This window comes from Rhamphochromis sp. 'chilingali' (assembly GCF_963969265.1).
Source record: "Rhamphochromis sp. 'chilingali' genome assembly, chromosome: 12".
Lineage (NCBI taxonomy): Eukaryota > Metazoa > Chordata > Actinopteri > Cichliformes > Cichlidae > Rhamphochromis > Rhamphochromis sp. 'chilingali'.
This window is the reverse complement of record NC_137939.1, coordinates 8860695-8879949: the sequence shown is the minus strand read 5'-3', so window position 1 is coordinate 8879949 and position 19255 is coordinate 8860695.

Sequence of the window (19255 nt, the reverse complement as noted above, 5' to 3'; positions counted from 1 at the left end):
TTTTGGGGTCTTTTTTCCCTGTTCCCAAGCCGAATAATGAATGTTCTGCTTATGTAACTAGCCCAGCGCAAGAAGGAACGTCTGGTGTTGATCGGGAAATTGTATGTTATGTTCCGGCGCTAATCGGGCCCCAGGTTCCTCACTCTGCTGATGATTTGACCAGAGTGAGTGCTTTGGGGTCCGACATCAGCAACCGCTCTTCTGCACCAGTCCGCCGGGGCTGGACGAGTATTAAGGGCCTGCCGGGTTTTCCTATGTCTGTGAATGGCATTGTGATTTCTGTTAATACTAAAGTGAAGGTCTGTTTATGTTGTGCTTTCCCCTTATCTAATGACAAGGCTGTATTTTGTGTTTCCAAGACTGTCGGGGGGGGGGGGGGGGGGGGGGGGGGGCGCCACGCTAATCATCACAAACCAGCTAGCCCTTTAACCGCACCCCTGGGCCAGGGCCTTTTGACTGCAGTTAATGAACTGGCCGATCTAAGGACAATTCAGCCGGATTGCTCAGAGCCAGTCCACTATGTTTTCTATGCCACGCCAAGTCCATGTGCATCCCACTCACTAGCTTTCTACAGCCGCCTAGTGTGTGGGGCTGAACCCCTCCTTAACTCAGTCTCGCCAACAGGGCTCTTAGACTCCAGTAAGTGTAGTTGTCTCCCATGTGACTGCCAAATTATTGTGTTCAAATCATCTGCACCTAGTCCTGGTTGTGTTATGTGGGTTCATGCATCGAGTCTTGGCCTTAAGAGTCATGCTTCCTGGGACAACATAACTGTCACTTGTGTCACTGAGCCACCTTGCTTCTGGTCTGAAATATTGTTTGAATCGTGCTCCAAGACAGAAGGAGTGTTTAGCTCCCCAAGAAGGGCAACTAAGGACAATTCGGACTGTGTTAAGGACTTAGAGACATCAAGGTCCTTGTCTGTCGTTGCTCCTCTGCTTACATCTGCCAAGGACAGTGTCCGGAGCTTCGTGCTCACTCCCAGGGTGGCTGTGGCGTTATCTGACCTCTCACCTGCGTCTGATCTCCAGGTAGAGGCAGTGGACACCCAGCCAGCACCTGAGCTAGCTCCCACCACCAGGGTCAGGGCAGCCGGAGGTCAGCCATATCCTGCGTTTACACCCCAGGCGGGAATGGCTGCCGTCCGGTTTATTCCTACACCCAGGTGGGTTCCCAAAGTTATGCCAGTCAGTACACAGCTGAGCTCCGCACCCAGCCTCGGCGCTCAGGTGGGAGCGGTTGTCGCTCTGCAGGCGCCTGCACCGGCTCATGTTTCCATTGGAGGCTCAAGAGAGTCATCGCCACCACGACAGCCTCCTGCTCTGCTCCCTGTCCAGGTGGCAGCCCTGCTCCCGGTCCAGCCAGGGGCCTCCTTAACTGTTCACCCTGCGCCTGCTGCTGGATGCCCGGGTGTGCCTATCCGGCATCCTGCAGCATCCACACCACTTCACGTCATGCCAGCTGGAGGGCCCGAGGAGCCCCTCCGGCCTCATGTCTCGTCAGCTGGAGGGTCCGAGGGGCCCGTTCAGCCTCATGTCTCCGCTGGAGGGTCCGAGGGGCCCGTTCAGCCTCATGTCTCCGCTGGAGTGCCCGAGGGGCCCGTCCAGCAACCTGCCACGTCTGCTGGAGGGCCCGAGGAGCCCGTCCAGCACCATGCCACGTCTGCTGGGGGGCCCGAGGAGCCCGTCCAGCACCATGCCACGTCGGCTGGGGGGCCCGAGCCGCCCATCCAGCCACCTTCTGCGTCGTCTGCTGCAGCCTCAGAGTCGTCGTCTGCTGCAGCCTCAGAGTCGTCGTCGGCTGCAGCCTCAGAGCCGGCGTCTTCGTCTGGTCCGGCCTCATCGGAGTCGTCAGCCTCGTCTGGTCCGGCCTCATCGGAGTCTTCAGCCTCGTCTGGTCCTGTGTCCACCGGGCCTCGGCCAGTGCGCCTGACACTGCTCCGTCGCCGCTGCCTTCCGCGAGGCCGGCCCCCTGAACTGCTCCGTCGTCTCCTTCGCCGCCGCCGCTGCCTTCTGCGTGGCCAGCCTCCTGAACTGCTCCGTCGCCTTCGTCGCCGCCGCTGCCTTCTGCGCGGCCGGCCTCCGGACTGGCTCTGTCACCTGTGCCGCCCGCCTGGTCGGCCCCCCGACCATGTGACCCGTGTACTCTTGTGCCTGTGGGCTCTGGGTCGGCCCCCTGAACTTTGTTTGGACTTTGGTCTTGTGCTCCTGTGTGTTCTGTTGTTCGTTTTGTTTCCTGTTCTGGTCCCTCCGTCCTGGTCCCCCGCCTCCCGCCCTGGGTGGGGTTTTTCTGTTTTTGTTTGGTTTCTCGGTTTTGGGCTGTCGGGAGCCAGCCCTTGAGGGGGGGGTATTGTCATGGTCCTGGGTCGTGCGACCCAGTGTTTTGTGTTTTAGCCTATTTTGATGTTTATTCTTTGTTTAGGGTCACTAAGGCAGTCCAGCCATTTGTACATATTACCCGTGTATTAAGTCTCCCTTGCCCTTCGTGTGTTTATGTCTGCGTGTCTTATATTGTCAAGTCCATGCTGTCGGTTATGTCATCTCCCCTGTACTACGTCTCCCCGGTTCATGTGTCTTGTCTAATCTCCATGTTTCCTGTTTTACTTTGAAAGTCTGTATTCACGGTCAGTGTATTCAGTTTCACTCCTTCAGTCCTGTCGTTAAGTTCATGTGTGTCAGCTGTGTTCCCATGTGTGGCCACTTCCCCTGATCATCCCTCATGTGTATTTAGTCTCTGTGTTTCATACAGTCTGTCTCGCGTCGTCTGTGTTACCACCTCCTGTGTTCTGTACCTCCAGCCATAGTCTTTCCTTAGTTTTGTCCAGTTTAGGTTTTCTGTTGAGTACTACACGTATGCTGCCCTCATTCTGTTTTTGTTCTTTTCATCAGCCATAATAAAAGGCTCGTTTTGTTGGAATCCACTCCTGCATCCTCGTTTGTGTTCGCACCTGGGTCCACCACACACCTTTCCGCACGGTCTGCTTCCGCAGACCGTGACACATAAGCTCAAAGTGGACCATGTGTTCAAAAGATTTGATGCATCATGAAATGAAAGGAAAAATAAATATGACATGAATCTGTTGGTTTTACATCTCATTATCTGTCATTACTAAAACCTGTGCAAAAAGCAAGAACAAAGAAAGTAAAGACCTGTACTGGTTAAAAAGGGGTTTAAATTTGAAATATTTAAAACAGTCTCAGTATGAATATTTATTGGATTTTAGCTTGAAAGAGAAAAAGTTAAAAGATCTCTGCTGCTCTCCTTTTTAGACAATAAAATGTCATCCACTGCCTGGAGGTCAAATTACTGCTGAATATTAAGTGAGGTGTGCCACTGCTGTATGTGATCCTGTTGAACATTTAATTACAAATGATTTCATTTGTTTTAAAGAGGCTTTATTATAACAATCGAACCCCCTCACCTTTGAGTAATCACACGAGTGAAGCCATTAAATGAAAATCTGATTTGGCTCGAACTGTTAAAAATCCATCTGTGTTTACAGGCTGTTTTGGACTAATTCCAGTTAACACATTACACAAGCTGCCCATGTCCTCACTTGGCACTGAAATCTATCTGATGACATAAGTTTGCATCATCTGACCTGTCTGAAAAAGCTAACACTTTATATGAATATCAAACTTTAATAACACGAAGCCTTACATGTCACAGACTTCACAAGCTCTTCCAACCTGAGCGCAGAAACAGGGAAGAAGGTTCCTCAGATTTTGGTCTGCTCCCCAAACCGTTGGACTGCGCCTGAATGCTCAGCTGGAAATATGGCAGAAAGCAGCACACGTGGGTGTGGAGAATGACTAAGGTTGTTGTCTGTAATCTCTTTTTCTGCATGAAAAGCAGAACACCCTGCCATCTCTCACGTGTGACCATGAACACTTTTTTTCCTTTGAGAGAAATTATATAAAACACTCACTGATTGTCCACTATCACCAAATTTACATGAGAAATGATCCTTAAAAGCAAAAATAAGAAAATAATGTAAAAATTCCTATTTTTTATTTACACAACCCCATTTTGCAGCTTACTTCTTTCAAAAACTACATTAATAAAAGTAATGTTTCTCACTTTATTATTATTATTATTATTATTATTATTATTATTATTTATTTTTTTTAATGCAACAACACTTTTCGTTTATTGGAAAGTGAACCTACCATAGCTAAATTTAGTGCAGGGGACCAACAATAAAATAAAATTAAGTAAGTTGGCAAATATCAGAATTTAATGGATCAAGTCCACTTCATGTATATTTCCTGTATATCCTTTATGTGGTAAGGTAGACCCTACAATAAAACATACAGAGAAAAACCCAACAATCATATGACCCCCTATGAGCAAGCACTTTGACGAGAGTGGGAAAGAAAACAGGAAGAAACCTCTGGCAGAACCAGGCTCGGGGAGGGGCGGGGCCATCTGCTGCGACCGGTTGGGGTGAGAGAAGGAAGACAGGATAAAAGATATGCTGTGGAAGATAGACAGAGATTAATAACAGGTACGATTTAATGCAGAGAGGTCTATTAACACATAGTGAGTGAGAAAGGTGACTGAAGAAGAAATACTTAATGCATCATGGGAGTCTCACAGCAGTCTACGTCTATTGCAGCATAACTAAGGGAGGATTCAGTTACTTGATCCAGCCCTAACTATATGCTTTCAAAAAGAAAAGTTTTAAGCTTAATCTTACTCTTAGAGATAGTGTCTGTCTCCCAAATCCAAACTGGAAGCTGGTTTCACAGAAGAGGGGCCTGAAAACTGAAGGCTCTCCCTCCTGTTCTACGAAGTGCTCTAATTGGGTGATATTGTATTATAAGGTCATTAATATAAGATGGGGCTGATTATTTAAGACCTTAAATGTGAGGAGCAGGATTTTGAATTCAATTATACAGTCTACATATAAATACAATAACCTTGTATTCAGCTATTAAAAGTCCATTAAAGCTGACAACTTCTGATCTCAACAACCAACCAGCTTTCAAGTGTGTGAGTACATCTCAGTCAAACAAACGTAATTCACATTTTCTTTTTTTCTACTATCATTAGAGCAAAATCTCTGCGTGGCCCAAGCTGAATTATCGCCTTAGAGAACTGGCGCCTATAGGCACTGATGCTGTATTGAGCTTGTGGGGCAACGAGAAGATACGAAGCCTCAAAGTGATGCTAATGGATTCTGCCCTTGTTTCTGATTCCTCTTAGCTTCCCTGCTCTGAATCACAAATATAATTATTCGACCATGGCGCTATTTACATGGAGAAAAACACTGATTCTGTCTCTTTTCATCTGTGTAGGTTGTGTATGTGTACAAATGCTTCTGTATAATGAGCCCCAACACTATCCCAGCAATTTATTTATTTAAAAAGATGAATTTCTTTAATTTGCAACGCGGTGATAAATAGTTAATATGGCATTTTGTGTCAAGGGCACTTTACTATCCTAATGTAACTAATTATCTCTCTGTATGGCTTCAATTTACAGCCTGGCATGCTTTAAATATTTGTTCTTTCTTTATGCATATTATGTTGTGATGCTGCGTTGACAGAAACAGAGAGCTTTGGCTGCAGGGAGCAGTTGTGTGTTTGTGTTGTGAGCTGGTTAGAAAGTTTTTTGTGCTCTGGAAATGTAAAAGAGGCAAAGAATGAATAACAAGCCCAGATATTTATATCTACACTGCATAATTTCAGCCGCATAAATGTCATCTCTCTCTCACTCTCTTCTCTCATTCTCACCCCCCCATCCAAATCTTCCTTCCTTCTCTGTCAACACACCTTTTTAAAAAAACCTGTATGTCATATCCCTTTTTCCCCTCCTTCTTTCATTTGAGTCACTCCCTGTTAAGTTACCTCTTTCCCATATTGATGTATCCATAACCTGTCCTCTTCTCACTCTCCCTCTCACCCAGTCTCCTATTATTCCCTCTCTCTCTTTTTATTCTGTGATTTAGGTCACCGACTGACTAAAAGACTACACACAGCTGGCCTATAAACCCTCCTTTCCGTCCCCTCCCCTCCTCTCTGTCTCTCACACACGGGATGATGAATCACAGTCTTCCTCTGACACTGACGGGGTCCTGAAACACATTTGTTTATCTGTTCAGCCATGTGTTCTCAACCTCACACCCTCAATCTGCATTCATTTCTCCTGTCATTCCACTTACTTTTCTTCCCCACTTCAATGTTTCATGTCTTTCTGTCCTCTCCTCTTATACTCCCTTAGATTTCTCCTTATCTCTCTTTTCATGAACAAAACTTTATGACCTGAATACAAGTGTATAGAAATTCTGTGAGTGTGTGCTTGTTGTTCTTGTAGTGTTGTTTTTTCCCCTCTAAAAGATCTCAGCTGGTGGTCTGGAGGTTTGATCTTTGGATGCCAGTGCTTTTTGAGTCTTTATTTTTTTATTTACTCAGCGTCTTTTCAGCAGTTACATTGTTCATACATGCCCGTACATGCAGACTCTCCACCCTCATTTAAATCCAATAACTTGTTAGCCAGATACAACACACATACACACTCACACATTCGGTTGCAGGCAAGGGCGCAGGCACAGGCGCACAAACACACACTTAATCACATAATCTCTACCAGAATAATTAATGACATCATTTTTGGTTGGAGCCAGTACAATGGCGGCCAATTGGACGCCAGAGGTAATAAAGAAAGAGCGAGAGTGAGAGACAGAGGATGAAAATGGGAACAAAGGAAGCATGTCTGAAAATTAAAATTACAGAGAGAGGGTGAAGCGAGGAAAGGACCAGGTAAGGCAGGAAGTGTGGTGTAAACCTATGACATATGTAAAATGAATAAAAATTCATATACGAGAAAAAAACTCGGAAAAAAATAGAGAAAAAACAGCACATAATCAGAAATAGAAAATTAACTTATGCAGTTGCAGTGGCTGCAATAAATTAATTCTGACAAGCAGAAAAGGAACAGAAAACAATATTGCGACAGCTAAGCCTGAATGTAGTTTGTCATAGTCAAATGAATGACTTACATTAAGGTACTACTACTCACACATCCAGCAACTGAGCAGCTTTCTTTAGTCTCATCACCTGTTAGTACATTCAGTGTTTTTTTTCTGCAGCAACAATAAAATGTCTGGCTTTTTAGATATTCCTTACTGTTTTTTATTACTTTGGTGCACCACACAGTCTGTTGCAGAGATATGCTGCCTGTGGAAAATCTATTACTTGAACTGTTTGATTAAAACTATTTTTTTCCTCTCATACCCATCAAGTCATTTCAGGGTGTTTTATATCAGAATATACACCATACCATCAAAATAATAGCAACATACATGAGAGAAATTGACATAATGTTAGCTAGCAGTTAGCTAGTGCCTGGAGTTTAATTAGCATGGATTAGCATGGTAGCTAATTTAAACATAAAGGATGTCGGAGCATCTGATCATGTTCGATTTTTACAGCCAATTACAGAAGAAACTGGGAATTTATAAATGGAATATTAACAGTAACCCTCACAATCATAGATGCGTTCTTTTGTATTTTAACTCTGATCTTGCCAAATGATTGAGCAATGTTAGAAAGGGGCGATAACAAAGCAGAGCTATTACAAAAACTGGATTTTTCATTTAAATAATACAAACTTTTATTATTGATTATACTTAAAATAAGTTGTGTGCTGTAGGGTGGCTTCATTAAATTAATATTAAACACTATTATAGCAGATTCATGTTAAGGTAAGTCCCAGTTCAGGTAATGCATCACTGAACAGACAGCGTGTGGAGGAGTGCCATATGCAGTGTACACCTCTGTAGAAATCTAATAAGACTGTGAGTAATTTTTTTTTAGAGGACAAAACTAATTTGTTATACAGGCAAGTAATTACGAATATGAAGAGTTACTTTTCCCAGTGCAGATAAGTGCCTACACTGGGAACTAGTGGACAAAACATTAGTTTGACAAGGTTATGGAGCAGTTAAAAAAGATGACCGCTTTTGCAATGACAACGAGTTTTGCAACCTAATTGCTTCTGGCTGAGAGGACACCTGATACTACATCCACACTGAGTAAAGTGAGCTCATTTAAACTGAATGGGAACAAGGCAGAGAATGAGAAAAGATGAACTGAGAACAGAGAGAAACGAGTAGCCAGCTGGTAAATCACAGTTATGGATCACAGGAGAAGCTCCACGGGAGGCTTTCACCTCTTTCCTTCCCATCATTCTTTCTTCTTTTCATTATGAGAGGCGCGTCCCCGAAAAGAGACGAGGCTCATTATTCATGTGCTCGACTCTGCTTCTAATTCACACAATCGCAACACACACTGGGCAGCTGCTGCCATATGCCATGTAAAGTGTGTGTGTGTGTGTGTGTGTGTGTGTGTGTGTGTGTGTGTGTGTGTGTGTGTGTGTGTGTGTGTGTGTGTGTGTGTGTGAAGGATGTTAGAGGGGGGCTTTTCCAGCAAGTGGCTCTTCTGTCATTGACTGCCTGTCTGAATAGCAGGACCTGTTCACCTCGCACTCCCTCTGTCTCTCTCTCTTTCTCTCTCTCTCTCTCTCTCTCTCACACACACACACACACACACACACACACACACACACACACACACACACACACACACACACACACACACACACACACACACACACACTGTGCCACCTCTGTCACCTCCACCCTGTGTTAAATATGCATCACTACTGCATCACTTCCAAACTGGACAGATGAGCAGCCGGCCAGTGGCCACCTGCTGGCCTCCTCAGGATCTCGTAGGGTTTTTGAGGGGGGGGTATAAACAGCCTATGGCCTGCCCCACCACATTCACAACCCCCCCTTCATACTCTCTCTGTGGAATGGATCGACGGAAAAGCAAAAGGCCGAGGGCAGCAGGCAATCAGAGTGTATGCGAGCGGGAAAAAAAGCAATGAGGACGCCAGACGACCTTAAGACTGTCCCTTTCTTTTTTTTGTTCCTGTCTGATGCTTATCTGTCTCTCTCTTTGTGCGTGTCTATGCATGACTGTGTGTGTGAGTCTGGGCTCATGTTTTTCTGTACTCGTGTTTCCTCTTTTTTTAGCTTTCTTTTTTGTCATCTCTCCTGACCTCCGTGCTCACCTTTTCATCTTTCCTGTCTCTCTTTCTTTCTCTGTTTCAGTCACACACACACACACACACACACACACACACACACACACACACACACACACACACACACACACACACACACACACACACCCATATGCATGCACGCATGCACACAAGAGCAGTAATTCTCCAATCTGTGCATCCTCACACACATGCACAGTGCGCGCACAGTTTCACTGGCTGTTCCCATGGAAACCCACACCGACAGAAAGAACGCTGGCCTCTGCCTGGAGGCTCGAGGCAGCGAGGAGACTTCCCATGAGGAGTCAGACGGTTATTGATCCATCACCACATGGAGACCAGCCTACTTGCATCGCTCGCACACACACACACACACACACACACACACACACACACACACACACACACACACACACACACACACACACACACACACACACACACACACACACTGCTCTACTTTGGCCAGAAGAAGAGATCCACGTAAACAGTCCTCAGTTATAGCTTTACCAGAGTTTAAGAGCAGTAAAAAGTCGCACTTTGGAAAAACAAAACATCATGTCAGGAGTCATCACTGATAAGCAGTAACATCCCACCAGCTGCGTCTCTAAGCTGTTTAGAGATACAGTATTTTAAGTGTTGGATGTCACTTTCCCAGCCCATGTATGGGTGGAGGAAAAAAACAAAACAAAACCGCAAAGCTTTCATAATGATCATTCCAACAAAATCTCCCAGGAAATGCGGGAAAATGTTACAGCTGAGTAATGAAAGAAAAGTCCCTGAAGTCATGTGAAAATTCCAGTTCATGAAATTTCTTGTTGTTGTGCGTAACATACAGGAAATGCAGCACTGCTTCCCCCCAAGCAGAGCGATTTTTGAAACGCAAATGAACGCCTGCTCTCTGCCTCTACTGATTCAATTTGAATGTGGGTTCATAGCACGTCTCTCATTGCACACTTGCGCTTTTTTCAGCATAAAATAGTTTCTGTCAGCAGCCTTTTGTTTTGTAGGAGTTAACAAAACATCAGGCCATTTCAAACCCATCAAACAATCAGATGAAACTGCGTGAAAGACACGTTACTTTCCTGTTTAGAGAATACTGTTAGATATTCAGTTCATGTGTGCATTAATGCAGCTATTAATGGGTTGCAGAGCAGACGGCAGCAGAGTTGATCTGCGGCAGCACCCAGCTGTTCCTGACCCACATTACCTCAACTAACCCGGGAATAAGATTTTCTCATTTGAATTAGTTCTGCTTAATTCTGACTCCATGACGAGTGGTGTGCTATTAAAGGCTGCACACTGACTCATGATATTAACAAGCCAGAGCCAGAGAGTTCATTTTTTTAGGGTACTGCCAGTGTCGTGCAGCAGGCAGCTTTCCATGGTCCTGAACAACCAGAACAAACAGCGCTGTAAAGCATGTGTCTGCAATGCATCCCTGTTTTCTGTTTGTTTTTTTGCTATTTGTGTGTGTCTGTGTGTTGTTTTAGTGTCAGTGCCATCACTTTGAACTGACATGTAAAAAATTAGCAGTTGTAGAAATGACAGCTTCAATATTTTTCTCCACTGACATACAAACCAAAAAAATGAATGAAAAGTAAAGAATACATCCTTTTCAGACATAAATAGCTAGCACTTTTCACCCATTGAACTGTACCTGTGAAAAAGAAATCTAGGGGAAATGGAAAAAGGAAAAGAAAAATATTCATGTGTTGAGCAACACCTTGTCAGCCTCGTCCTGCTCACTCTATAATGGCAGACCGGTCTAAAACAGGAATCTGCCCCACTTATCTAGATGCATTTGGTCCATTTATATTAAAAAATATAGCGTTTTTTCTCAGACTTTCAGATAGTTGGATAGGTTTATGTAATTGCATGACCTGAGTGAGTAGACTTCTTTTTGTTGTCAAGTTGTACCTGTAATCATAATACATAATACATACATACATAATACATAATACAGCCGACAAGTTATGGTGTAATTTCCCTCCATTTCACATGTAAATACAGTATTGTGCAAAATTTTAGGCAGGTGAGGAAAAAATGCTGTAAACAAAGAATGCTTTCAGAAATATAAATGATTGTTTATTGGCCTCAAATGTATTCTGCAGCAGGACAACGACCCCAAACACACAGCCAAAGTCATTAAGAACTATCTTCACCGTAAGGAAGAAGTACTGGAAGTGATGGTATGGCCCCACAGAGCACTGATCTCAACATCATCGAGTGTGTCTGGGATTACATGTAGAGACAGAAGGCTGTGAGGAAGCCTACATCCACAGAAGGTCTGTGGTCAGTTCTCCTACAGATGTTTGGAACAACCAACCAGCCGAGTTCCTTCAAAAAAATGTGTGCAAGTGTACCAAGAAGAATTGATGCTGTTTTGAAGGCAAAGGGTAGTTACACACCAAATATTGATTTGATTTATATTTCTCTTTTGGTCATTCACTGCATTTTGTTGACTGAAAAAAATAAATGATTAACTCTTCCAGTTTTTGTTTACAGCATTTTTTCCTCACCTGCCTAAAACGTTTGCACAGTACTGTGTCTAAAATTTAAGGCGCAATTTGTAGCACCTAAAATGATCATTTCTAATAAAATGTCAATTTTAGGTGCAGTTAGAAAAATGAAACAATAACTGATAGTTTTATAGGAGAAGTTTTTAAGTCATGGAGCTTTTTAATTAAATTCTAAAGAGCTTTGAACACAAATGAAATAAATGCACCTGTAAATAAAAGAATGGATTTGTCTCACTGTGGAGGGCCACAAGTTGCCACAAGTGCCAAATTATTTAAATAAATACACCATTAAGTAATTAATTGAAATGGCAAATTTATAATGTATTAAATGTTTAAAATGAAATGAACTGATATTTAATTAATTCTCTATACTCACTTATTTCCAATTAGATATTTTAAAATTTGAATGACACGTTTAATTCATTATGTAATGATGTAGTTATTTAATTCATTTGGACACTCGTGGTGCTCCAGTTCTCAGCCCTAATAAATAATGCGTATTGACAATTTAAGACATAAAAGTCACTCTAATGCAGCACAATAGCCTTAACAACAACAATGTGTAATTACAAGCTAAGAAGGAGAAACATTTCCTTAAAATGTCTTTAAGGCACAAAAAGAATGCTCACATATTACAGTTGATGTCTGCTTTCTTTTAAAATATCCCTAAAGTATTTTGAGTAGTATTATTAGTCGTATGTTTTTCTCCTTAAGTATGTGTAAGTTTATGCTTACACACCACTCTGCATCATGAGTTATTATTAACCTCTTCTTTCCCTCACCCCCATCTGCTCACGGCAGAGCCTGAGCCTGGTTCTGCAGGAGGTTTCTTCCTGTTAAAAGGGAGTTTTTCTTTCCCACTGTCTCCAAGCACTTACTCAAAGACAATCATTTGATGGTTGGGGTTTCTCTGTATTATTGTAGGGTCTTTACCATAGATTATAAAGCGCCTTGGGGCAACTGCTGTTGTGATTTCAAGCTATATAAATAAAATTTATATATTGAATTGATTTGAAAATTACACCCTTGTTTCATAAGAATTACATGGTAAATGCTGTGAAGTTACACCATAAATCATAGGCTGTTATGAAGTGGTACCATTGTTGACAATGATACACTCAAAATGAACATTCTTTATTAAATCTCCATTATGTGGACTTCACCCCCCTTCTTTTCTTCTTCTCCATCTCACTCTTTCTCACTTGTTGCAGCTGTATTTCTTGCAGTGGTTACACTTTCTTGAATATCAATATCCACATTCATGTTTAAAAATGTTAGCTTAGCTATTTCACAGATAATAGCCAGTGTGGGCAGAAGGAAACCTCCGGGGGAAAAGAAAAAAAATCCCACAGAAATTTTTCAAGATTTATGCGTTACAGCAGCTTATCATTCTGCCCCTTTCTCAACCCTTCCACCCTCCTGCCATCGACCTCTCTCTACCTCTCTCTGATGTCAGTGTCCCACTGGGTCCTGTAGTATCTGTCTGTCAGTCATTTTCGTTTAGTGTTTATAGCCAGTACCTCCTCTCTGATCCATTATAAATAGCTGTAAGTGGCACAGCACTCCCTCCACACTGTCACTCAGCGCTCCGTCAATTAGACTTCACCTAATTAATCTGTCCAGTTGCTGAGAATAAAAATAAAGGTACACAAAACAGTTGCACATGCAAGAATGTGAATGGTAAATCCTATTAGGCTGTCATTAGAGAAATAAAAAGGAATTATCAAATAAAATGTAAACACGATTTTTAAAATTTTGTGTTTATTTAATGAGGCATGCCGAATCATTTGTGTTTGCTTAATTAGAGCAACAAAGAAGCAGGAATCGGCCGCCGCTGATTTACGTCAGATTTTGATTTGATTTGACAGCCAGAGCTATTTATAATGTCGTTTTCAAGGGTGGACTGGGGATTCTTCAAGGTCTTAATATCTGTGATGTAATAAGACTGAATATTACTGAGGGCTGAACACACAGAGTTATCACTAGAAGTCCACCTTTTTGGTAGTTCACGCACTCCTCTAGGAATGTGTGTTTTTGTACTTCCAGTGTGTTGTTTAGGTTTAATGAGGGTTTGTCAGGTCACTCGCTCTTCATTAGAGTCTCTGAGCAATAAACTGTTAATTAGCCAATACCGTACCAAGGCTGTAACCACAGAGTCAAAGTGGGTCAACAGTAAGTGTGAGTGTCATAGGTCTTCTATAGGACCTCTGCAAGTTACATAAATTATACATGCATGGCAACATACAGTAAATGACTGAAACGTCATTCAGGCTACACGTGGGATTTCTCAGAGATAAAACAGAGTGAAAACATTACATTTACAATAAGCCTGTTCTTAGTTGCTGGCTGAATCTCCAGGTTATTAACTTTCCAGGTAACTTTACTATGACAGCTCTGTGTTGGAGATGGATTGAATAACACTATTTCACCTGAACTGACAGTAGAAATGGCTGTCGTACACCTTTAAGAGAAAATATCATTTACTTAAAGGAAAAAAAACCCATCAAAACAATTTTTTTCATGCCTGCTCTGGCTGAAGTATGGTGTTAACTTTCTCAACATCAACAACTGGTGGCAACATTAATGAAGCTTAACTTTCATTAGGGACCTGGGTCTGGGGACCCAGGGTTCATGAGCAGGCTATGGACTTGTTTATTTTGGATGGTCATGTGTGTGTGCTGCTGTCCCTTTGTTCTTGTGTGTGTGTGTGTGTGTGTGTGTGTGTGTGTGTGTGTGTGTGTGTGTGTGTGTGTGTGTGTGTGTGTGTGTGGGCCACCAGAACTGTCTCGCTGTTGCCACCCACCGGGTCAACCGCTTGATCTGTTTTGTTACCACTGCTGGAAGCGCGGTCAGGCATCTGAAATGTTGAACTGAGATTCTTTTCGTTAGCTTGAGAAAATTGGTTTCTGGCCCTCGGTCCTGGACCCCACACTATCCACCCTGGGTTGTTGAACTTTGTTATTGGATTAGTTGGTCTTTTTTTGCATCAGGAGCCGGCCCTCAGAGGGGGGAGGGGGGGGGGGGGAGGGTGTTATGTCAAGGACCCAGGTCTTGGGACCCAGGGTCATTCTGCTTAGGGAGAAGCATTTCCTGTATGTTACGTACAAAAACAAGAAATTTCATGAACTGGAATTTTCACATGACCTTGGGGACTTTTCGTTCATTACTCAGCTGTGACATTTTCTGGTATTTCCTGGGAGATTTTGTTGGAATGATCATTATGATCATTATGTCAGTGTTTATCAGTGATGACTCCTGACATGATGCTTTGTTTTTCCCAAAGTGCGACTTTTTACTGTTCTTAAACTCTGGTAAAGCTAAAACTGAGGCCTGTTTAAGTGGATCTCTTCTTCTGGCCAAAGTAGCAGTGTGTGTGTGTGTGTGTGTGTGTGTGTGTGTGTGTGTGCGCGTGAGTGCATGTGCGCGTGTGTCCGTCCGTCCGTCCTGGTTTTCCTGGGACACCAGGCCTGGAGGGTTGTTCCTGCTATGGAGGCATAATCACACACCTGCAGCTGATCAAGGTTCGTCGGGGAAGCTACTTAGCAGTGTGGCTGAGCTCCCATCAATGCTGGATCATGGCGTGAGACTTCGCATCAGTTTCCCAGCTAGTCATTCAGTGAGTGTGAGCTTGCCACATGGAAAGTGTTCTGAGATTCCCCAGGAAGAGTGCGGAAACAAGAGGGCAGCGAGCACGGGGTTCACGGACACTAGGAAGCGAGGACATGGAACATCCCCACAGTTTGCCTACTGGTGGTGGTCAGAGGGCCCGGTGGTGCCAGTGTTCGACAGCCTCGCCTCTGTCAGTGCGCCCCAAGGTGGCTGTGGCTACAATGTAGCTTGCCATCACCAGTGTGTGAATGTGTGTGTGAATGGGTGGATGACTGGATGTGTAAAGCGCTTTGGGGTCCTTAGGGACCAGTAAAGCGCTATACAAATACAGGCTATTTACCATTTACCATTGCATACCATGACAGGAAGTGAATAATGTTTCTATCCTCGCTTTCGATTTTTGAAAATAGATTTTTATTATCTCAGAATATTTTGGAGTCGAAGAGTGTGGCTGTCCCCTCCTATATATATTAGGATTATGTCCTTGGTTGATGGTGTACTCCTCGGTGCAAATGAGATCTTTGTTGTTTAATGGGCAAATAATTTTATTTTGGTATTCAGCCGGGGTCTGTTTACATCTCAGCAAGTTTCTAAACCAACAGGCTGTTCAAGTTTTCACATTCTGCTGTTATTAGAGTCGATATAATTGACTGTCTATCCTCAAGAATAGGATCCAGAATTACTTCATGCCAGAAAATGTTCCTCGGTGGATTCACTGCTGTCTGGATTTTATGTGCCCTGATAAACTGGAGGCTATTAATACCTCAAAGTCTTTCAAGGGCAAATCGGGATTAAATAGTTATAATGTGAAGGGAATTTTTATTTACGTGAAATATGCTTTTTAAATGGCACCTCCAATGGTATTGGCATAGAGAGTATAAGATGAGCTGTACATGCACACTTTAATATTAGCCTATCAAAGAGCTCTGTTACTTTGTAGTGTGTGCTCTAAAAGTGGTTACGTCTTAATATCTCAAGCGCAAACTCTCATGCCGCCAAAAATTTGAATGCCTCAGATTGCTTCATTCTGAAAACAAAGATCCCTAATTACCAGCGATTTTATAGTCTGGCCCAGTTTTAGGACAATAAAATTTCAATTTAAGAATTTAGTGTTAAACGGTTAATGTTTTCTTTGAAATCTGCAGACTTCTTCTTTTGTCAGCTGCAGACACGGGAAATATAACATAGCTTTTGCATAACTGAGCTGCATTCTCACACTGAAAGAGGATAACAATAAGATTTAATTACTGGTAATTGTGCTGCAGTGACTGAAATTAAAACTGTAACAGCCTTAGTGTGGTAATTTCCTAGCGAGGAATGCTGTAACAATATGCTATTTCAGTTTCTGTAGTTTTGGTGACAGTGCAGCAAAAAAAAAAAAAAGACCTCGCTTTAATTGGAGGCTCAGTCTCCCATGTCGGCAACCACCTGCCCTGATTAAGTGCGCCATGGGCCACTTTGACCTCTGACCTTCACTGACGGGTAGCAAAGAGAAGCTTCCGCGGTGTTTCTGAAAAAGCTATCATTACATCTAAACTGTCATTGCTGAATGGGTAAACTGCATAATACCTGTCACACTGTTTCTCACGCTGCCTAGTCACAACTTGTCTAGACATCCTCATGCTCCCCCGACACGTTCCCCTTCCAAATCCTGTTAACGTCGCCAGCCTGCGCCACAATAACCTACATTCCACAGTAATCACACTCACTGACACTGGCGTGTGAGGATGTTGGAAGCACGACAGAAAAAAAAAATGGCAGCAAATCCCAGGGACCAGAGCGCGAGGGTGGAGGCAAGCTGCTGACACCCAGAGAGGGAGGGAGAGGACTTTTCTTTTCTTTTTTTGTTTATTTTTTAGTGCATCCAAATCTTTTCTGGAAAATGAGAATATGCATTTCGGAGTACCATATTGCTGTGGCGGTGCTCCAAGCTTCTATCAGCTTTGAGGACAAAAGGAAAGAAAGAAAAAGAGAGGCAAGGCTCCAGGCTGACTGAGCCACACACAGACGGATAAACCCACATTCACTGCAGGAACGTTATCTGTGACATTTGTATTTGATTTACACAGCTGCGGTTACATCTCAGCTTAAAGAGGAAAGACAGCTCATTACGATATTTGACCAGTGTGTTTGTGTGTGTCTGTTATAACTGAGGTGTAATCACGTTACATCATGCCCACTTTGAATGTAACGTCCTGTACTACGTATTCTAACTGAATAATAACAGTAAGTCAGAACAATTAGAAAACAATGTTGCATGCACATAGATGGTTGACACAGCTGTTTCACTAGTATCACAGATTAATTCATATCTCTATATTACCTTTGGTCAGTCATTCTTAACACCCGTTTCTCCAGTTGCCTTATAAAAGTCCAATATATTAAATGCTGTCTAGTTAAATAAGAACAAAAATCAAAAAGGAGGTTCAGTTATGCCTGAGCTTCATGTAAGGGTGGATTCTCATTTTACATTTTGCATGCTAAGACCAGGGCTCATCAAACGTTTTAGGGCAGGGATTCCTTTGCAAAATAAAATAAATCTAGTTCCCACTCTCACTGCCCAAAATGCCAATTAAAACAGAATGAACTGACTTGCAAATCTTATAAACTTGCATTTTATTCACAGTATTATGTTTAACGTGGAGAAAATTATCATGTTAAGAAAAACATTCGCTCATGTCGATTTTGATGGCAGTAACATATCTCAAAAAAGTTGGAGCAGGGCCATTGTTGTTGTTGTTGTTTTTTAAACAACATCTGGGAGATGAGAAGACCAGCTGCTGGACTGTTGGAAAGAATTGAATTGAGGTTGTCTCACACAAGTGACTTAATATGCTATATTTGCTAAGCATTCCCCATCTGCACATGTGCAATTTTATTTAATATTGCAGGATATTTTTCAACTGATGGAAAAATTATTTTCATACCATGTTGAGAACCACTGAGTCAGACAAGACTACACGACTAAAACCTCAAGGGAATGAGAAATGAAAGAATTGCTCCGGTTTGGGGATTTCCCCTCATCTTTCTATCACCTTCTATCAAATGTAATAGAAATCAGTGTAACATACAGACTCAAGGAAGGCAAGGACGTGTGAATGCGCATGCATCCACAGATGCTGGCAGCACCATAGGGCTCAGATTTTGGATGCCTTTTTTTTTCTTTTCTGGGCGCTGATGCCAGAACAGACTGACACGCCTTGTGCATCTCCTCCCATCAACAGGAATAAATCACATTCAGCTTCATCCGTGTCATTAGAAAAACTGCACCACCCAGCCGGCATTACAAATTGGTACTGAATGGGAAGATGGTGAGTAGATAGGGGAAATTTGTAGCCAGCATATTTGCATAATTTTTTTTCTCAATAAGTATCAGGAAATGGATCTGCCCATTTAACCATGAGCGAATTAGTGTTAAATTAGGAATGTTGTCGGATTGCGCGCATGTGCCTTTAACACTGATATCGTCACAATAATCTTAGAGTAAAAAGTGGAGGTGACACCTCAGGGACTCCCCCCTCTTTCTCTCTCTCTCTCAGTGTGTGTGTGTATCTGTGAATTACTCGTGGATGCAAGAGAGAGATGACGTCACTTTTCCTTGAGCTAACCTAGGCTTACATCACCGCACTAGAATATAAGATGCTGCTTGACCGGGTGAGACCAAAGCACATGCAAATGGAGAAGAAGAAAAAACGGAGAAATTGATGTATTTCCAGGAAATGAAACATCCCGAATATATCAATGAAGCAAAATGATTTATTACAGAAGGACTAGACTGAACAGTCTTTCCCCTTGCAGTAAAGTTTCTAAAAATTACTTTTTCTTCTATAATCCATCCAAAACTGCTCGTATAAATTTCTCTTTTTTAGCATGAAAAATGAAATAAATTCAAAGTCTAATTTCTAGGACTTCATTGCTGAAGTCCTAGAAGGTGAAAGGTGACAGACCTGGGGGGAAATGTGTTAGGACGACAGTACGGCAGCTGATACGGCGATGACGGCGAGATTGTGTAAGATAAGGGTTTTTTTCTAGCTCATATTCCAGTTGTGGAC